General features: G+C 35.3%; 1 protein-coding gene across 3 annotated transcripts in view; it reads right to left on the bottom strand.

Annotated features, from left to right (window-relative positions):
• Nucleotides 1-18302, bottom strand: part of LOC127632355 (metal cation symporter ZIP14) — a 44609-nt gene extending 26307 nt beyond the window's left edge. Inside the window, exon 1 of one of the 3 annotated variants that reach the window (XM_052110905.1) lies at nt 18160-18302. The gene's annotated coding sequence lies outside the window, so the exon portion shown is untranslated. Of the gene's footprint in view, nt 1-12011; nt 12114-18159 lie in introns of those variants that run through there. The other 2 variants (XM_052110899.1, XM_052110913.1) reach the window with 2 other exon arrangements.
• Nucleotides 18303-19299: the final 997 nt, after the last annotated feature.

Below are 19299 nucleotides of genomic sequence, written 5' to 3'. Positions count from 1 at the left end.
TAGTCACAAACTTGTCGCAAATTTGCCGCATGTTATTTTCACATGCAAATGAGCTTTTCATTCACCACAAATGTTTGCAACTATTCGCTGGTAGTGATGAAGAATTAGAGAATTAGAAGAATTAAAAAGTCTTACGGCACAAGCAGCAAGGTCTTTCATAGTTTACTGCTCAACACAAGCACAAAAAGGCATAAATAAACCTGAGACCATTTCTTTTACTGAATTCACTTTAAGGCTGCAAATAACAATTATTTTGATAATCGATTAATCTAACGATTATTAGAACGATTATCCGACTATTCTGCGATTATAGCAATGATTAATCATTAGCTCTTAATCGAATATTCACCTTGTACCCTGACTTAAAAGGTTATAGAAAACATGTTTACTAACAATTAAGAGGACAATTTCATCTTTTAAAAATACCTATAAATGACATTCACATAATTAAAGGAACATTTTGTTTTTAGTTTAATTCAGTAAAAAATTAACTGCAGAAAATCCTATTGTTATCAATCCTACCATAAAATCCTATGTTTTTGTCTTGTTTTCCATTTTAAACCTTAAAACAAGATACATTTACTTGAGAAGCTAAGATATTTATACTTGCTTTAAGAGAATGTATCTTAAATATAAGTTTATGATTCACCTTGTTATACTTCTGCGAGTAAACACAAAATATGCTTATATTCAAGATCTATTCTCTAAAAGCAAGTCTAAATATCTTATATGCTGCTTCTCAGGTGAATGCATATTTTTAAGGATTTTTAGATATTTAAAAATATTTGTATATTTAATATTAAATTCAACATTCTCAGATAAAAAATATTATTCTGTAGTATAGCTGCTTAAGAAAATGTACGATGTTTTACATTGTGTTTCTGTGTATAATGGGGCGAAGACTACCTCTCTCATCTTTCTGTTCACTTCAATCCATATTTAACTCACAAAAAAACTCTCTTATTAATACAGCTGCACAATGCACAGTGGCATATATTATGATTCAGTAATTCATGAGCCATCATGTTATGATCAATTGAGGGAGATGCGAGGGGATGCCACCCCCCTTGTTGCTAGAAATAACAAAAAGCATCCCCCTTGTAAAACCACCATCCATACCATCCCCTTTAGATCAATTGTGTCAAATATTACTTAGAACTAATCATGCAAGTAAAATATTTAATATTTAAATTTAATACGTTTGATAAATAACAGACTTTAAATAAGGGCGATTAGCCGGTCAGAATTAGATTTCGAAATGTGTGGGGTTGACAGATTTCTATAGGTAAAATCCCACAATTAGATCTTGACACTTGTACAGTTTGGATATATTCTGCAAGGGTGATGCTTTAGTCCCACAATCTGTTAACCTTGAGCATGCAAGCGCACTCTCCACTGCGAAAAGACGCCGGATTTCTGAAAACACTGCAAAACAGGTATGTCGGAGTTTAGTGATGGGGCGACATGTGCTTCCTAGTGTTCACATGAAACTTATGCCATAAGTTTTCGAATGTTTCATGCACTTTCAAACATGGTCAAGAATTAGATTGGAGTAGGAAAACATGCATGTCTACAGTTGGAGAGCGATCGGGAAGAAAACTTTTTTCATGATCATAATGTGGATTCTTTTCACAAAATGAATCATAAAATACAATACAAAACAGGTGCATATATGGCCATGTGCCCTAAGTGTCAATGAAGTGACGCTCATTTTTGTCCTGATATATTAAATTAAAAATACAATTCACATAAACCATTTACTTGAATACACCTCTTCTTTGATGAACATATTTTCAATTGTTGAGTTTAAAGTCATATTGATATTTTTTCTAACCTTAAAAATAAAAAATGTGATGTGGTGTCCAGAGACTGTAAAAACAAAAAAATTCAAAGTCGCATTAAAATCTGAAACTCCTGAAAAAGGTATGTTGGCATGACTAGCGCAGAATAAAATTTTATTGTTATTAAAAAATAAACAGTGAAACAATTGTTTTAAAACATGAATAATATTTTAAAATGCTTTTTGTCCATCAAATCAAAATCTTTGGGTTTAACCAAATGAAGGTAGCCATTGTGTTGTTTATGTTAACCGTAAAACCTAAAAAAACACAGTAAAATAGTGTTTTGTCAATATTTAGTTTGCGGAGATAAACATTGGTACTGAGACTATTTAGTATAGATGGGACACTTCTATTAAAATGAATGGGAGAAATTGGAATGCCAAGCAATCAATGGATGTAGAAAGGAAGATGTTTAAAAAACATCTGATATTTATTTTGACATGTTTATGAAAAGGCACATTTTGTTCATGTGGTGTAACCCTGAGAAAAAATATTTTATTTACAAAACAAATTCCTTAAACTTTTTTGAGATTAATGATTAAGTTGTTTATACTCTCATGTTTTCAAGGTGCAAAGTATTATAATATGTTTTACTTAATGGTTACGTCACATAAAAATTTTAAAGTTTGACTTCTTTTTGTTTTTTAAAATACTATAAAAGGTTATAAAAACAATTTTGAAACCAAATTGGACTACATTTCTGAGAATATGTCAAAAGTGATTTAAACTAATTTGTGAATGACCCATAAGTAACAGCTGGGTGCACTTTCAATCTCTCTCCCCCTTAGATCGGGGCACTTCGGCGCATCCTTTGGGGCATACAGATAAATATAAGACATCATTAGAGACTATAAAGGGTCTACTTTTATTTGTGTACACCTACAATGACAACAAAACCTTGTGCTTTTGTAAAATAAAGAAAATAAAAAGGGTGCACTTTCAGCTGTCTCTGTGTTCGCGAGCATATTCTGAAACATGTCACAAAAATAAACTGAAACTGCGAATACTTATCACACAAATATGAAACATATGTCTAAAGAAAGCTTAAAATGTCTACTTCTAAATAAAATGATTCAAATGTAAAACAAATATTCTCTTGCAATGTAGTCTCTATGAAACAAAGTGATGTACAATTTCTCCTGGCTCAGCTCATCATCATCATCATCATCATCGGGCAGGCTTGATAGGCACAACAATAATCTTCCACAACTATTTATCCTCTGCCAATCTGGTGACCTCTTGCATTAGATGTTCTTTTTCCAATTCCAGTCCTAAGTGTTTAAGATCTTTGTACACTTTTTCTCGATATGAAAAGCGCTGTCTACCACGTGGGTTTGATGTTACTTCCGACTTGTAAAGTGCATAGATTTTCGCTGGTTCACACTTGTTCATTTGTAACAGTGTCCAATAAACTGCAGCTGTCTTGATCTAATAGTTGAACTGATTGGAATTTGGCCAGTTTTCTAGTAAAGTTCTTGATTAGTCACATGAGCTTCAGCTTGATTGATGCCCAGCATGATCCGATAACACTTTCTGGTGAAGATGTCGAGTTTGTGCTCCAGGGACTCAGTGAGCGCCCAAGACTCGAATCCATAAAACAGCACAGATATGCAAGCTGCATTGAAAAGCCACAGCTTAAACTTCACTTTCGGTCTGGGTGATCTCAGGATGGTTTTGACTTTGGTAAAGGAAACCCAGGTGAGAGAGATTCGATTCTCAACATCTTTCTCGGTTGATACAATATAAGACCCCAAATTGAAGTCATCGACAATCACGATTTTGTTTCCATCAATAACGAGTTGTGTTTGAGTTCGGGATTTGTCGTTCTGTCTCAGCTAATTATCCCTAATGTGATCACACCCACGGGCAGAGGGCGCTATTCGTATGATAATGTCCTGAAGCGATCAATGCAAATGGGAAACGCCCCCGACTGTGCCTTAAAAAGCATCAAGTTCATTCACTTTTCTGCACATTTGGAAGATAGCACGATAAACAAGTGAGAAAACTCCTGGATAGTGACGAAGTGTTAACATTATTCTCAGAAGAAGAGCGGGACTCCGATGAACGTTTGTATTTTGAAGAGTGACTTGATCCAGCTGAGAATACAATTTCGGATAAGTCATTTAGTTTTACTTACATATTAGTTGGCATGCTATTTTATATAAACATGTACATATTTTACTAGTGGGACTTTTTCCAGACTTGCTAGCCAGGAATTCAAAGTATTGAATTGTAATATGCAAGTTTTAGTTACATTTAAATGTTGTTTCGGCTAAAGCAGGTATTTCAATTGTGTGCTGCATGATATAAATATGGCATGCAATATGATATAAAAATAATATGTATGTTTAGATTATATTTGAACTAGTGTTTATGCTGCCTCAATATCATCAACGAAGCTTGTGCTTGCAAATATGTTTTCGGGTGTAAAAGTGTCAAATGTGATGTAAATATGCCCATATTAAAAAAATCAGCATCTTATAATGATTTCTGAAGGATCATGTGACACTGAAGACGGCAGTAATGATGCTGAAAATTCAGCTTTGATCACAAATTGCATTTTACAATATTTTCAAATAGAAAACTGTTCTTTTTAAATTGTAAAAAGAGTTCACAATATCAACATTTTTAACTGTATTTTGGATCAAATAAATCCAGTCTTGGTGAGCAGAACACTCAAAAAAATTAACTAGGCAGGTTGTGCACTTAACATAATATATTTATATTCGGTTTACTTATAATAATTTTGTTTGTTGACTTTAACTGTTTTTTTCTATTAAGGTCCACGTAATTATGTCTCAATTTAACTGTACAAAATCCTAACGCATTGTCTAAACACAAACCATTTATGTTAAGTACAAAATTCTTACATCCAAAGGGTGGCAGTATAGTGCGACGCAAACTGCCATGACACCCCAAAGAAGAAGAAGAGCAAGACGCGTCAGACTATCAGACTACACGTGCGCAAAGCTCATCACACCTGAGTGATTCCCTGTGAAGTTTTTCTTTGATTGGTTTTGACAGAGGGACGTATCCTTTCAACGGCTGGTAAAGGTAGGAGGATATTTGTTTTCCCACCAGTATCAATCTTTTTTATTTGTAATAAGAGATATGTTCTTTATTTTTGGCCTGCTTTAGTTTTAGAATTCCAGTGTCTTGTCTTGTTAGACATGCTAAAGTTAGCATGCTATCTTAGCGTGCAGGTTGGTCCGCTGCATATTTCCATTATATGGGCGAAAAGAAAAGTAATAAGAGAAGTTAGTTCATGGTAGTGTTGTCAAAAGTACCGACTTCGGTACCAAGTCGGTACTGAAATTTAAAAAATGTGACGCTTTGAGCGCTGTTGAGCGGAATCATAAACACTTCTGATTGGCCATTGTGTTCTCGCGCTCATCGGATATGTCTGTGATTGGCTACAATGATCAGCGCTTCAAAACATGTTGTAAATATACATCAATGGCGCTCTTCACACAGCGCTTGCACAGATACACACGGAAGCGTTTGAAAGCAGGACCGGTCCGCTGATAGACTGCTGCTTGTGCTTTCAAAAGCTCCCACTCCCGTTTTTTAAAAAAAACTTTCAAACACTTCCGTGTACTCTCAAACGCTCCCGTGCGTTGATCATTGTAGCCAATCACAGACATATCCGATGAGCGCGAGAACACAATGGCCAATCAGAGGTGTTTACGATTCCGCTCAACAGCGCTCAAAGCGTCACATTTTAAAAATTTCAGTACCGACTTGGTACCGAAGTCGGTACTTTTGACAACACTAGTTCATGGATTAAAGTTCTCCGTCGCTACGATGGATTTCCGTTAACTGGAACGAGTCAACGACGGATTTTTTCCCACGTCAAGTGCAGGGTTTCTGTCTGTCCTTAATGACTTATATTCACTTTTCATAATTTTAAGGCTGTAAAGTAAATTACATTTCTCAAATAGTGTAAGAAATGTCTTAATTTTAATTTTAAAAGACTGTGTATTCACCCTGCTGAGGGGTGTGTGATCAAAGCCCGGAGTGGATTAAAAGCACGTTCTTCTCTCTACGCTGGGGTTCTGTTAATCACTCCGCTCGGTCTCCACTCCTGGTTTTCCATTCCCGCTCACGGAAAAACTGCTCAACGGTCACTCCATTTTAAAAGTTAATTTTATTTTTTATATCATGAACGCAACATTTATAATGCTATATGTAATGTTTTGGAAATTATTCTACACGTTTAATAAATATAATTACCTTTTATATTTCTGACTGTAGCGTTTAAATTGTAAGTTTTTGACCCTACTAAAGCATAAAAATACAATATGCAGATATATTTAATAAACATACTAAGTTAACATACTAGCTCTACATTGTCCCGCTTATTACACGGCTACCTACCAAATAAATCTTGGTAATAAATATTGATTTAAAAACGATTGTATTGCTCCAGAGCGAAGAGAACTGTGCAACGGTATAGTTTAGCAGCGTCTGTTACTAAGAAATAACAGACCGCATTTTACATTAGAATTCAACCAAGCCATGTAATAACAGTGGTTGTGATACTGATTATTTTGTTTGTTAGTAGTTTTCAGGTCAGATTAATTCAATTTCACAATCTTTATCAATTTGTTTTGTTTGTTTTTATCCTTTGCCCTTTTTTAGGTCCTTAATGAAAGGTGTGTTTTGTGTTCCTGTCAAGGTGCTTTACTCACAACAGGTAAGATCTGCAACATATACTAATGTAAACTGTTTCTTGCGTGACCATTTCATTTGTTAGTTCTGAGTAGCTTGTTTCTGTTTGTATCGTGTTTAATTTTAATTATCAGTAGCAATAGATAATTTCAGTTTTTAACAGATTGTATACATTTTTTAAATTATTATTATTTTAAGTCATATGGTATGTTATTTGTAAAACTTTTATAAAGTTCTCAAGTGAAGTTTTTTTTTTTTTTTAATGAAATCATTGTTTTGTCTATTTGGTGGTGTGTGTGCTTCTTGCAGATTTAATCAAAGCTCACCTATGTTTGAGGGAACAAGGATCCTCTAGTGGTTACTACGGATGGAAAATTAGCCTCAAGTACAAGATGGCCAACTATAGGACAAAGCTAAGAAACTTGGGGTGCCCAGAGATGAGCATTAATTCCCTCAAGAACAAACCTTCAGATAAGTTACAGCCGGCCTATAAGGTTAAAAAACCCAGAAAGGCAGAAGTAAATTTCTGCCCCCCCCATCCTGCTGGAGAGACCCAGGACAGCCTTGAAGGCAAAAGAGTGTCATTGTTGTCCAAAGTAAAAAAACGACACAACAATGCAGTTATCAAGGAGAAGATGGCCAATACCTTTGCATATAGGAGACAGGAGGTAGTCAGAGACAAACCCATGATTGCAGAGTTCAAGACAAGATGGCCAGGACTGTTCACTGTGCCTGAGGTATAAACTGCTTCTTAAAACATCCATAATCAATGTTATATAATGCATCAAATGACAGTGTGAAAGAATTATAGAATACAGTAACATGTGGTCTTTTCGTTAAAAGTTTAGTATGCACCAATAACAGGTTGTTTGTGGACATTATTTAAAGGTGGAAGCAGAATTTATGAGGATTACCACTGTTCCCCTTGTTGCAACGATTTTTGCACAACTTGACCACCACGCTGATCAGCTCGAAAGAGTGCTGAAGACGACGGGTGGATCTAAAGGAAGGAAAATTAACCTCACCTCTGCTCTGACTGCACAGCTAAATTGCATAATTGCATAATCATTGATAATGTTTGTATAAGTAAATGGTCATTGTACATGTGCCTACTTTTATAGTTAAAGTTTCACCCATTTCACATAATTATAGAAGTGTAATAGGTTTGTATATTATGTATGTTGATGCTGCTTTTTTTCTATTTAGAATGAAACTGTTGAAAAGAAGAGGGAGTGCCTCCTCAGATCACTTTGTATCTATCTAAATGAAGATCCGAGCAGCCTTTTCAAAGAGTATCTGGTAGGTAATAACAATTGCCGCAGCAGTAACAGTATGCTTTTAAGAATATCACAATACACATTTAACATTGTGGGATCTGGCTTGTAGGAATGGCAATTTTGGTCTAGACAAATCAGGTTTCTGATCATTTAATCTTAATAATTTTAAAATTATAATCTTATAAAAGTAGAATATATGGCAGAGCTGATGACTTTGGATCATACAGGTGTACTTAATAAAGTGGCCAGTGAGTGTATAAATAGTAAGGAATCAGTCTGGACCAAAAGTTAGTAATCAAGCACTATTTTAAAACATTAACGGAGAAAACTGCAATGCAAATGAGCTCTTTGGAAATATGTAATTGGCTGGTGATTTCATTATTGTCCTTTTTTGTGTGTGGAAAGGATTCAGATGGCTGTGCTGCCCAGAGGGACCTTGAACAAGTTGTCTTTGGCATCTACAGCATTAATGTAGAGGGAGGTGATGCCACCACCACTCCAGCTGATGTTGGAATAGTGATTGAGGGTGTTGAAGTGCTTCACGAATTGGGAGACATCGCTTCTGCATGTGCACTCTTAATGGGTGCCATATATGCAATGAAACTCAGTTTCCTTTGAACTGGCTTAACATTTGTTGCCTTTGAACTGGCTTAACAAATTGTGGGCTCGTCTGGGATCCCCAATTTGTTATAAGCCAGTTCAAAGGCAATAGCAAATGCGAAGAGGACACGGAGGATTGCCAAAAGTAAACATTTATTATAACAACTTAAACTAGTAATTAAGCATGTAGAGTGTTAGTCAGTGGTATAAATGTGGATGAGTGGCTAGTATGAAGTTTGGGTGTTGAAGAGGGATAACAAAACAAAAATGTGCTGCTGCTGCTGGCAGGAGTGGGACCAGATCAGAGAGAGCGAGAGCAAAAGGGCCGGAGTATTTATCCTCCCACAGCGTCTGGTGCAGGTGCTCCCAATCAGGCTAACGGTGCGGATACCTTCAGAGACAAAAAGAGAACAGTAAACTGCCCAACACCACACAGTTGAAAACCCAGGACCGCAGCATGTCCAGAGTTTTTTTTTTTTTAAAAGGTCAAGATAACCCACTTTAAATGCTGCCACTCATGGGTATGTTCTCTCTTTTGTAAAACAGAAGTTAAAAAGAAAAGTTGTTGTTGTTGATAAGCCCTTGTGTTGGTGAATAAAGGAACTAACAAATGTTAAGTTGAGTTTACTGAAGTTATTTGTGTGGAACCTGTTGACGAACTATAATTAATTAAACCTAACTAGTAAAAATTAAACTTATTGAAAGCATTTTATTTTGATTAATTAAGCTTGAATTGAATGTTTTGATGTAAAATAATTAGTTTACTTTGAATTGACATGTATGTAATATGTAAGTTCTAAACAAATTTTGTTAGTCCATATAACACAACTGAGTTTAGTTAGTTTAACTCAAACGTCTCTTGCTGAGCAAAAATGATTGATAATAGTTGGCTTGAGTCAAAAATATTCTTTCTCCCTAAAACAACCCCATTAGGTTAGATAACCTTGAATATTTGTTTTCAACTTACATAATTAAATCTTGTGGAACCTGTTGACAAGAAAAAATTAATTAAAGTCAACGTTTAATTTTTTTGAGTGAAGAGACTTCTTTTAAATGGTAGTGTAGGTCTAAAATTATGTAAAGTCTTTATGTAAAGAAAATGTATAGTCAGATTACTTCTTTTAACCTGTTGATACGCATTTCCCCACATTCGGTAGTGACGTCACTCTTTATTACATAATTTATTCGTCTATAAATGTAATGAATGTTAAGAAATATATACATCTTGTCAAAGGGATAAGGGTTCAACATTGAAATCCGATCTCTGTTTCATGATAGCAATGCTCTAGAAACAGCAATTTAGTTATTTGTGCCAGGAGTACAAATGAAAACATGCAATATCAAAACGGGACATCATACATTTGTTATGAAAAATCTGTTATGCGATCGCCAGATGAATCCAGGTCGCCACACTTGGGTCAATTGTCCATGTCAAGCGTTCATTGAAAAACATCTAACAGCACTTTTTGTCCATTTGATAAATCTGAGAAATATTGATATATTCTCCATTGTTTACATGAGATCTTGCCTGTAAGAATTACCCTTCGTAGTTGTTCTTAAAAAACTATGCAATCTGAGCAGCATTCATGTTGTAAAACTGTATATTATTTTATATATTTATATATAGAGTCTCTTAACAAAATGAGCGGGTCTCCAATGTCTATTTTTAAAGTGCTGTAGCTTTTTTTCATAATAGCCGAGAAGTGTAGTCAGATTTTGTGTCGTCTTGAAAGGCGGAGCCTTAATTTTACTCTGTATACTGACAGCGATATCAGGAACCTTGCAGGAACCTATTTCTTTGTTAGATCATCTTCAAAATTGAAACCTAACTTCTTTAGACTTGTGGCTTTGAGAACATTGTATTTCTGGGTTGTCTTGGCACTTTATTTATTATTGTTTTTTTAGATTATAAAAACATGTTCAGCACAAAATATTTCTAATACTATAAACTTCAGCTTCTATAAGTTTATTCTTCAGTGGAACGGCAGCTCCGGCTCTGCTGTATTTCACAACAAGAGTGCTTCTATTTATTTATTTTGTATTTTTGCATTATAATTCCCTTATACTTTGCGATCTATGTCACCTGAAGCTGTTTGGATAGTTTAGAGTGTGTGAGCTGTGTAATTCTTCCTCTCCTCAGTCAGGTGCAAACTGCAGTGCTGCTCTTACGCGTCATCATTAGAGTTTAATGTGATCTCTTGTTACGTTAAATGAGATCAAGGGACTAACTGACAACAAAAAAATGTGTCTGCAATTTTTTATTATTGATGTTGTAAATAACGTCGACTAAACGTTTCAGCCTTAATACACTTGCCATCACTTCAACCCAGATTGGGAATGCAAACTATCCTGCACACTAGTGAAAAAGAGGTGACAAACTTTTTCACTTCATCCATATCTTTAATCTGCTGAGCCAACAGGTTTTACAGCTGGACTCAGGTGATAACCCAACATGATCACACCGAAAGCCAGCATGACGTTTCTGTTGTTGAGAGTTTCTGTACCCTAGGATTGGCCACATTACGCCGACTCACTGACAAGCACCATCAGACATTTTTGCATCAGCTCCAACCGGTTTACCTTAAATTGTGGTTCGACTGGAAGAGCATCGTGGGAGACCCGGTTTCGTATCCGGTGTTGAAACCAGGAAGTATTTGCAATAACATAATTAGTGACAAGCGTGATATGGAGGTTGCATTTTTTTCCCACAAACATTACATTTACACTCCACTGATGGTATGGCTCAGTGCGGTGTTTGGTTTGGGGTACAGTTTATAAAATATGCATTCCTTTTCGCTGTATTATAGCCAGTCCAGGTGAATACAACTCGCTTCACAACTCATTTTTGGCACCCCTCTGTGGACATTACACCCAGAAAATCGAGCTCACGCATGCCCATAAACCCAACAACACTTACTGCTTTGACCACTGGGGACAGTGTTTCAAATTTTGGTAAGCACAGACCGATTTCAGCTCAAGCAAAGTCAACCTACTGTTTCTGATTTCACTGTGAGATCAGTTTAAATAACCACAAGAAAGGATATATCCTTATCAACATCTTCACACCATCTGTTGTCAAGCAGGTGCTCTATGAATAGGCAAATTATGGGAAAAATAAAACAGGGCAAACAAAGAACGGAAAGGCAAGGGACAGAGGGAATGAACTCTAAGGGAAGCTTTTCCTTGTTCACTAGAGGTTGGTGTACTATACTTTTCAAGAAGGTCTGTCCAAAACCACCTAATCCAGCCAAATATGAACAAAGCAGATTGATCAATGAAGGTTTTGGTTGGATTAACCACAGGCTAAACTAAACCCCTAACCTGAAATATTAAAGCCAAAGAAGGTTTTCTGTGCGCCTTTATGTCTCCTGCACTGTGCGCAGAGACTGTCCTCTTGCAGTTCAGTTTTTCAAGACATACGAACAATACTTGTCTTTGCATGTCGGTGGCACATGTGGCTGCCATTGACTGTGCTGAAAGAGTACCACAAAGCATTCATAGTGTGCATTTGCTGAACGTGTCCTTATGGGCTTGCGTTTAACAGAGGCTACATTCTAAGCACTTTCTAAAACTTTTTCGCCTGATGGGCAATAAAAAGTGATAAATAATCCCATACACTTACATTGCAGAAGGGACCTGAGCCATATCTAGGGACCAGAACATTATAGAGACTAGCAACATCCACATAACATCGTGCCAGCATCCCCCTGGAAACCAGCCAAAATATTTTGCATTATGGTGGTGACTTTTGCAAAGCCAAGCACAATTCACATTGTTCTTCAGAAAATGTAGTGTTATCAATGAAGTTGAAAGCTCTCTTATTATTGAAACATTAGCAAAAAAGAAAAACAAGGCAACCATTATTTGATGGCGATTCAGAATCTGAGAACAGCATCACTGGAACAGAATGTCTTGCAGTAAGGAGTAACTTACTCAACGCTAAACAATCCTTCCTGAAGGTTGTAAGGAATTTGAGCACTATGACTTTGTTAAGGTAGATTTGCTGACTGCTGACAACTTAAACACTGCTGTTGCCAAGACTTAGCTCCCTTCTGCTATCTTGCACATTCTGGCATCATTTGAAATTTCTTTTGGATAACATTACCCAATCTGTTTACAATTCAATTTAGGCATTTGACTCCTTTATATTAGTGACTTGCTGTGTCTTCATGTGTCAAACGTTATTTAATTACGTGTCTTCCCTGGGAATTGAACCCTTGACCTTGGCATTGAACCCATGTCTGAACAAATATGAACATCTCTGGAAAATACACAAACTAGTTCACAATCACAAAGCCAACTATGGCCAGCAGAATTTACTTTTAATCATGTACAGTATGTGTACATTAATTATAGATTGTGGTCGACTGATATGGGGTTTTCAATGGCCTATGCTGGTATCTACATAGCAGAATGGCCGATGGTCAAATTTAAATGCAGATAAACATAATACAATTTATCAACAGTAATTCAGATGTGCACAAATCTTCTGAAGTGAAAGAAACACTTATTTTATGCAATATTCACTCAACTAAAAAAACCTAAAACATTGAAAACAGAAAGTTGACAATTCATTCACAAATCCATTGGTATATTTTGGAACTGACACAAGGTAATGTTAAAACTTATTTTAATTGGCCAAGCGGACACGGTTATTGACATCACAAATTATAGACCTCTATAATGACATTTTTGCTAATTCCTGATATCAGCAAGGGAATTTTTACTAGTGAAAAGGATCATTTTTGATATCAGTAATTGTATACGTTATTACTCACAGGAATTCACATTCTTGATATACATTTTTTTATTTCAATCAGTAAAAGACTGATATACACGAATCAAATATTTGATAAACGTAACTTCATTTTCACAAGTAAAAAAAAATCCATTCCTGATATCAACTGGTAAAATTCTAATGCCAATAAATTAATTACAGGTATCTGTAATTGCATTTTGAACAGGAGTGAAAGACAGATCCTTGTGAAATTCTTCTAGGGAAAATGCAGTAACAGATATGATAAATTTTTACAAGTTGCATTCCATTTTTGGTATCAGGAATTTGTATTTTCGTGAGTATCTATGTCATTTTCCTCCCAAGAATTATTGTTTTTACTAGTGCTTAGAACTTAGTTATTGATATAAAAATTTTGCATTTTTGCTTAATTGCATTGCTTACAAAGAATAGCATTTCAACAAGTGAAAATTTTATTATAGATATCAATAATATCCTGCACAAGATTCAATACAACTCAGCACATTTTTCCAACACACTTGCCATGTTGAGAAACAATAAAATAACTTTACATTACCTGTTGTACTTCAAATACAAAGAGCTTCCTTTGCCCTAAACATCTGGCTTGTGTGACACATACAGTCCACAGGACTCTTCAAATGCCCCTGGCTCTGGGATCAAAGCCTCTTTATACCAGAGACAACGAAGCATTAACAGCACCACTGTAATTAAATCATCAGACCTGTCATTAAAGACAACAACATAATGGCAGAGAAAACTTCCCTTCTGTTTTGGGGGCATCCTCAGATATTATTACCTTCAAAAGTACAGGGTATCAGCATCAATTAAGCCCTTGCCTAACCACTAAGCTGGAAAAATGGATAACAAGCAGTTTTGGTGTTTTCCACAATACGTCAAACCTGACGAAACCGCACAAATTTTGTCAGGACCGAAGATACGTCACAGCAGTAATCCGGACTGCTCAAATCAACTGGTTATCTTTGTTTTGGTGGAAATACACTACCGGTCAAAAGATACAATCTTAAAAATCTTTTGATCTGAAGAAGTATGCTTTGTTTGAAAGTAGTTTTGTAGACAAAAATATAATTGTGCCACCATATTAATTTATTTCATTTTTTTTTTTTATTAATAAAAAAAAAGTTTTGTAAATTGATGACTTGGGCCAAATAATAAAGAAAAGCCCAACATAGATGGGAACTCTTTCAATACTGTTTAAAAATCATCCCAGGGTGATTCCTCAAGAAGTTGGTTGAGAAATGTCAAAAGTACAGGCAAAGGGTGACTACTTTGAAGATGCTAAAATATAACACAGTTTTGATTTATTTTGGATTTTAGTCAAAACATAATTCCCATAGCTCCATTACTCTTATTCCATAGTTTTTATGACTTTACTATTATTCTAAAATATGAAGAAAAAATTATAAATAATTATAATAAAGTGAAACAGGCCTGCCAATATTCAATGTGACAGATGTAAAAAAAATGTCTTGTATATTTCAATGAAAACAGCAGTCTTAAACAATTTAAATGCTTCATTATTATTATTATTAAGGATTACAGGCTTTTTAAAACAATGATTTTTCAAATGATTTTAAAAGACAATTCTGAGCATAACTACAAAAATGTATATTTATCATAAAAATGTCCATGACTTCACAAAATTGTATTCATTTCTATGCCTTTCTCAGACTTGGAAATTACATTAATAAAATTGAGGGATATTTGCAAGTTTTCCATGGCCAGGAACCCTAGAAACACATTATTACTAGTAGTAGTAGTAGTAATTCTTCATTAATAACACTAACATTAATCACTTAAAGGATTAGTTCACCCCAAAATAATAATTCAGTCATTGTTTACTCACCCCTGTGTTGTTATTACACTAAATTACTTTCTTTGTCTTTACACAAAGGGAGAAAATGTGAAAAAAAAAAAAAAATTCTCAGTGATGTCATACAGTGGCAGTTTATGCTGACCACATCTTAAAGCTTCAAAAGAATGCAAAAGTATAATTCAGAATAATCGGCACCGATAACGATTTCTGGAACTATCCGTTATCTGCAAAAATCCACACTGATAATATTTCCCCTTTGTGTCCAGTGCTGGAACGGCTGGAAAGGGCGTGCTGTCATTATACAGTATGAGAGAGGCCTGAAGGGGCAAAATAAAAACTATCACTGATGCCTTGTGGTGGTTGTTTTGACACGTGTGACTGCACGTTCAATGCAGCGGAACACTGCACGGAGCTGAACAATGTAGATTTAAAAATATGTATACAGTACATGTTGTCATATCATTATAAAGTAATGAATTTCTTGAATAGATGCTGCAATAATAGAGCAGTATGTTTGCAGACCAGGCTGAGAGGACGCTAACATTAAAGCTAACCTCAAGCAGTTAGAACAATGTGACAAAAAACACGAAAGTCCTACATAAATGTTTAAAAAAAACATATTATCATCTATTTGCATTAGTTTATATCCAGTCATGTTCATGCTTTAGCCAGCTAAGATGTATATTTAAAGGTAGTGAGAGATTTTAGAAAAATATCTTCACGCAAACGCATCTGATTTTAATACATTTTTTGATACAATTATTTTTTGATTAGATAATCAAGCGATTGGTGTGTGTGTGTGTGTGTGTGTGATTCTTGGAAAATGTAAACGAGTGTAACAGTGCAAAATACAAATAAAAATATCACTGAATCTTATAGAAGCATTAAAAAAAGCATAAGCATAATTAATACTAATTTGCCCTTGTTTCACATTAAAGACCCTTCAACAGAAGTGAAGTCATCAGCCACTTGAAGACGTGCAATAGCTCTGTGAATCACAAAATCCTGTGTTTAATTAGTAGTATGCGCAGCGCCAGCACATTAGTGAATGGCGCTGCTCTGTTTACACACACCTGCAGCTATTTTTAGCCTTCACGCATTGCGCAATATTTGAACGCTACTCAACGAACAACATCTCAGATGTAGATGCTCAATAGTTCGATTCACTTAAAATATGCATTTAGAAAAAACTCAATAAACAGTTGTTAACAAAAAAAAAAATATGCATTTAGAATGGCACTGGGGTGCATTTGACCAGAATTTGAATAAGAAGCGATTTAAACTACTGTGAACTTGCCTACAAACAGACACATACAGGACTTCCTGGAGAGTTTGGATGTAATGTCAAAATAAAAGTGTGAGGGTTTAAAAAGTGCACGACTTAAATATATTACTGTTGTATATGAAATTTAAAACACTGGTATCAGATCGGGATCGGTATCGGCAGATACTGAGATTTCCGGTATCGGAATCGTAAGAGAAAAAGCTATATTGGTGCATCCCTACTTTAAATGTTGTTTTTTCATTCAGTATAAATTTTAAAAACTATCGGCCAATTAATCTGTTATCTGCTTGTCTTAACTTAGTTATCAGCATTGGCAAAATCCTATATCGGTCAACCTCTAATTCAGAAGTCTAATCAATTATTCCATGAGACTCATAATTGTTATGAAAGTATACAATCAGGTTTGGTGTGAAACAAACCGAAATCTAAAGTGTTATTTAGTAAAATGTGTACTGGCTGTTATTCTCCAGTGCCCGTTCACGAGTCTGCACGCAGAGCTTTAGAGCTCTTTGCAACAGTAGTTACGCAGCACGTGTGAGATGGGGCGTTCAAACTAAAACTTGTTTTGTTTCGCTTCAACCCTATTCACATATTACAGTCTACGTAGGGCACCAAAATCCTAGGGGGTACCATCTTACCCGAGGGGGTTACCAGAAAGTCCACCAGCTGTTGCATGTTATACATTATTCAAGAACCCGAAAGCAGTCGGGGAACACAGACAATCGCCTTGTGCCTGCACCACACATCACATTTTGGACCAGTGTCAATTCATAGTGAACAGGGTTACAGAGCATGACACCAGATATAGCAAGGCAAGTTTATTTATATAGCACAATGGCAATTCAAAGAGCTTTACATATAATTTTTTAAGAAAATAGAAGACCAAAACCAAGCGATCGACAGAATGTCCTAGACCTTAACGTACACTTTCATAACAATCAGGAGTCTCATGGAAAAATGTGTTAGACTTCTGAATTATATTTTTGCATTTTTTTGGAGCTTGAAGAAGTGGTCACCATAAACTGCCATTGTATGACATCACTGAGAACAATTTTTTTCACAATTTCTGTTAAGGAAAAAAAGAAAGTCATATGGGGTTATAACAACACAGGGGTGAGTAAACAATGACTGACTTTTAATTGTTGTGTGAACTATCCCTTTAACCGATAATTTGTTAAGGTGTATACTGACAGTTACAAAATAGTGTATAAGTCACGCTTAAAATCCTAAACAATATGTAAAACAGCCAAGCAACATATTCCACACCTATAAAACTTGTCAAAAAGACAAAAACATCTGAACAGACCAGTTTTTCTCTGAACAGCATGCATGCCTGCTACGTAGACTTTCTTTATGCTGCATGAGTTTCTTAAAACTGTCACATCAGAACCAGCTTTACAACTAACATGACTCACAGATATAAGAAATAGAAGTCACGAATATATAGGCTATTTCAACTGCCTGCTTTTAAATTAGGCTGTCTATCTTTATCACCGCGACTATAAGTATATGATACACATAATAAAACAAGCACAGGCATAAGGCAAGTGATAAAGATTATTTTGGCTCGGCTTATCGTGGTTGGCCAATGACCTGTAATGTACGACCTTAAAGATCATCGTTATGTTAAATAGTACTCATGCTGCGTGAAAAGATAAACATCACATCATCTCAGCTAATAACAGGCCATCAAGAAATCTTTGTTTAGGTAAAGCATTAGAGCACCATTACATCAACTAACCCCCATAATCACGCCACTAATTTGTTGCCTAAAACACGGATTCATCTGCCACAGAGATGAGTCTGAGTAAAACCTTTAAAACACTCTGACGTGGTTAATAGTTAGCCAGCTAGCCAGGTTTCAAAGAGATGCAACAAAAGGCAATTCAGCTCACCAAACTTGAGATTTTTTTGATCCGCAGACGCGTCAGTGGCCCGTTAATGAACCGATGGACATGGGGTAAGCCGTTTAAAAACCAGAGGCTCGGTTTTCTTTTTTTTTTCTTTTGCTCTCATTGATAAGACGGCAGCAACTGACACAGTGGGCGGGAGTAGATGACATCATTAGAGAGCACCGCCCCGCGAATTTATAAATTCTACTTAATATTCAGGAGCCAAGCCTTCGCCATTGGAAGGCAACAAAGTCATAAGGATTGCCTCATTATTATTAATTAAACAAGCGTTTCCCATTGGACATTTAAAGAGCAAAGGCGGCAAAATAATATTATTTATATTTATAAGCTTATAGTTTTTTTATTTTATTTTTTACTTTATTTATTAAATATCACAAAGCATAAAAGCAATACAGATAAACATGAAAAAAAAAAAAAAAAAAGACAAAGATACACAAATACAACTAATTTGCCAGGGTAAGAAAAAAAAAAAAAAAAAAAAACAGGAACAATACAATGCATTTACTTTAAGACGACAAAAAGGATGAATATAGAGATACAGTTTTCAATGCTTTGGGAAAAACAGAGCTTTGGATAGTTTCCATGTAATTGTCTAGATCATTTTTGAATAGAGAAAAGAGAGGTTTAGAGCCGGTAAATTTTTGCTTATGTATGTGAAATATAGCTAGAAGGAAACATCTGTAATATCTGTGTGGGGAAAAGTTGTGTTTGTATATTAGGGACCATGCCAAGAGCATCTGCTTATGAAAATTAGTAGAGTTTGATAGGGATCTATGTAACATTATAGTTTGGAGAAAATTCAATCCACCTATTTGTGAGTTTATGAGCTTATAGTGTTGGAAAGTCAAAATCATATAAACTAATCGGTTCCTTCGGACAGTTTATTTCATGAATCGGTTCAAAGAACAAATCACCTTAAAATATTCTCCAAAGTCCCCGTATAGCGTTCCATGTTTTGTAGGAAAATTACTGAATCTTCACTAATAAGTTTTAATGATGTTTATTGTTCCAACATTATTGTTAACAACATTATCAAGAACATCACCAACAATAGTGTTTCAGATATTGATAGGCCTAATAATGTTAATTATTAATCATATTAACTATTCCTATTTTATTAAC

This window comes from Xyrauchen texanus, chromosome 3, assembly GCF_025860055.1.
Source record: "Xyrauchen texanus isolate HMW12.3.18 chromosome 3, RBS_HiC_50CHRs, whole genome shotgun sequence".
Classification (NCBI taxonomy): Eukaryota; Metazoa; Chordata; class Actinopteri; order Cypriniformes; family Catostomidae; genus Xyrauchen; species Xyrauchen texanus.
This window is presented reverse-complemented; position numbering and strand designations above follow the sequence as displayed.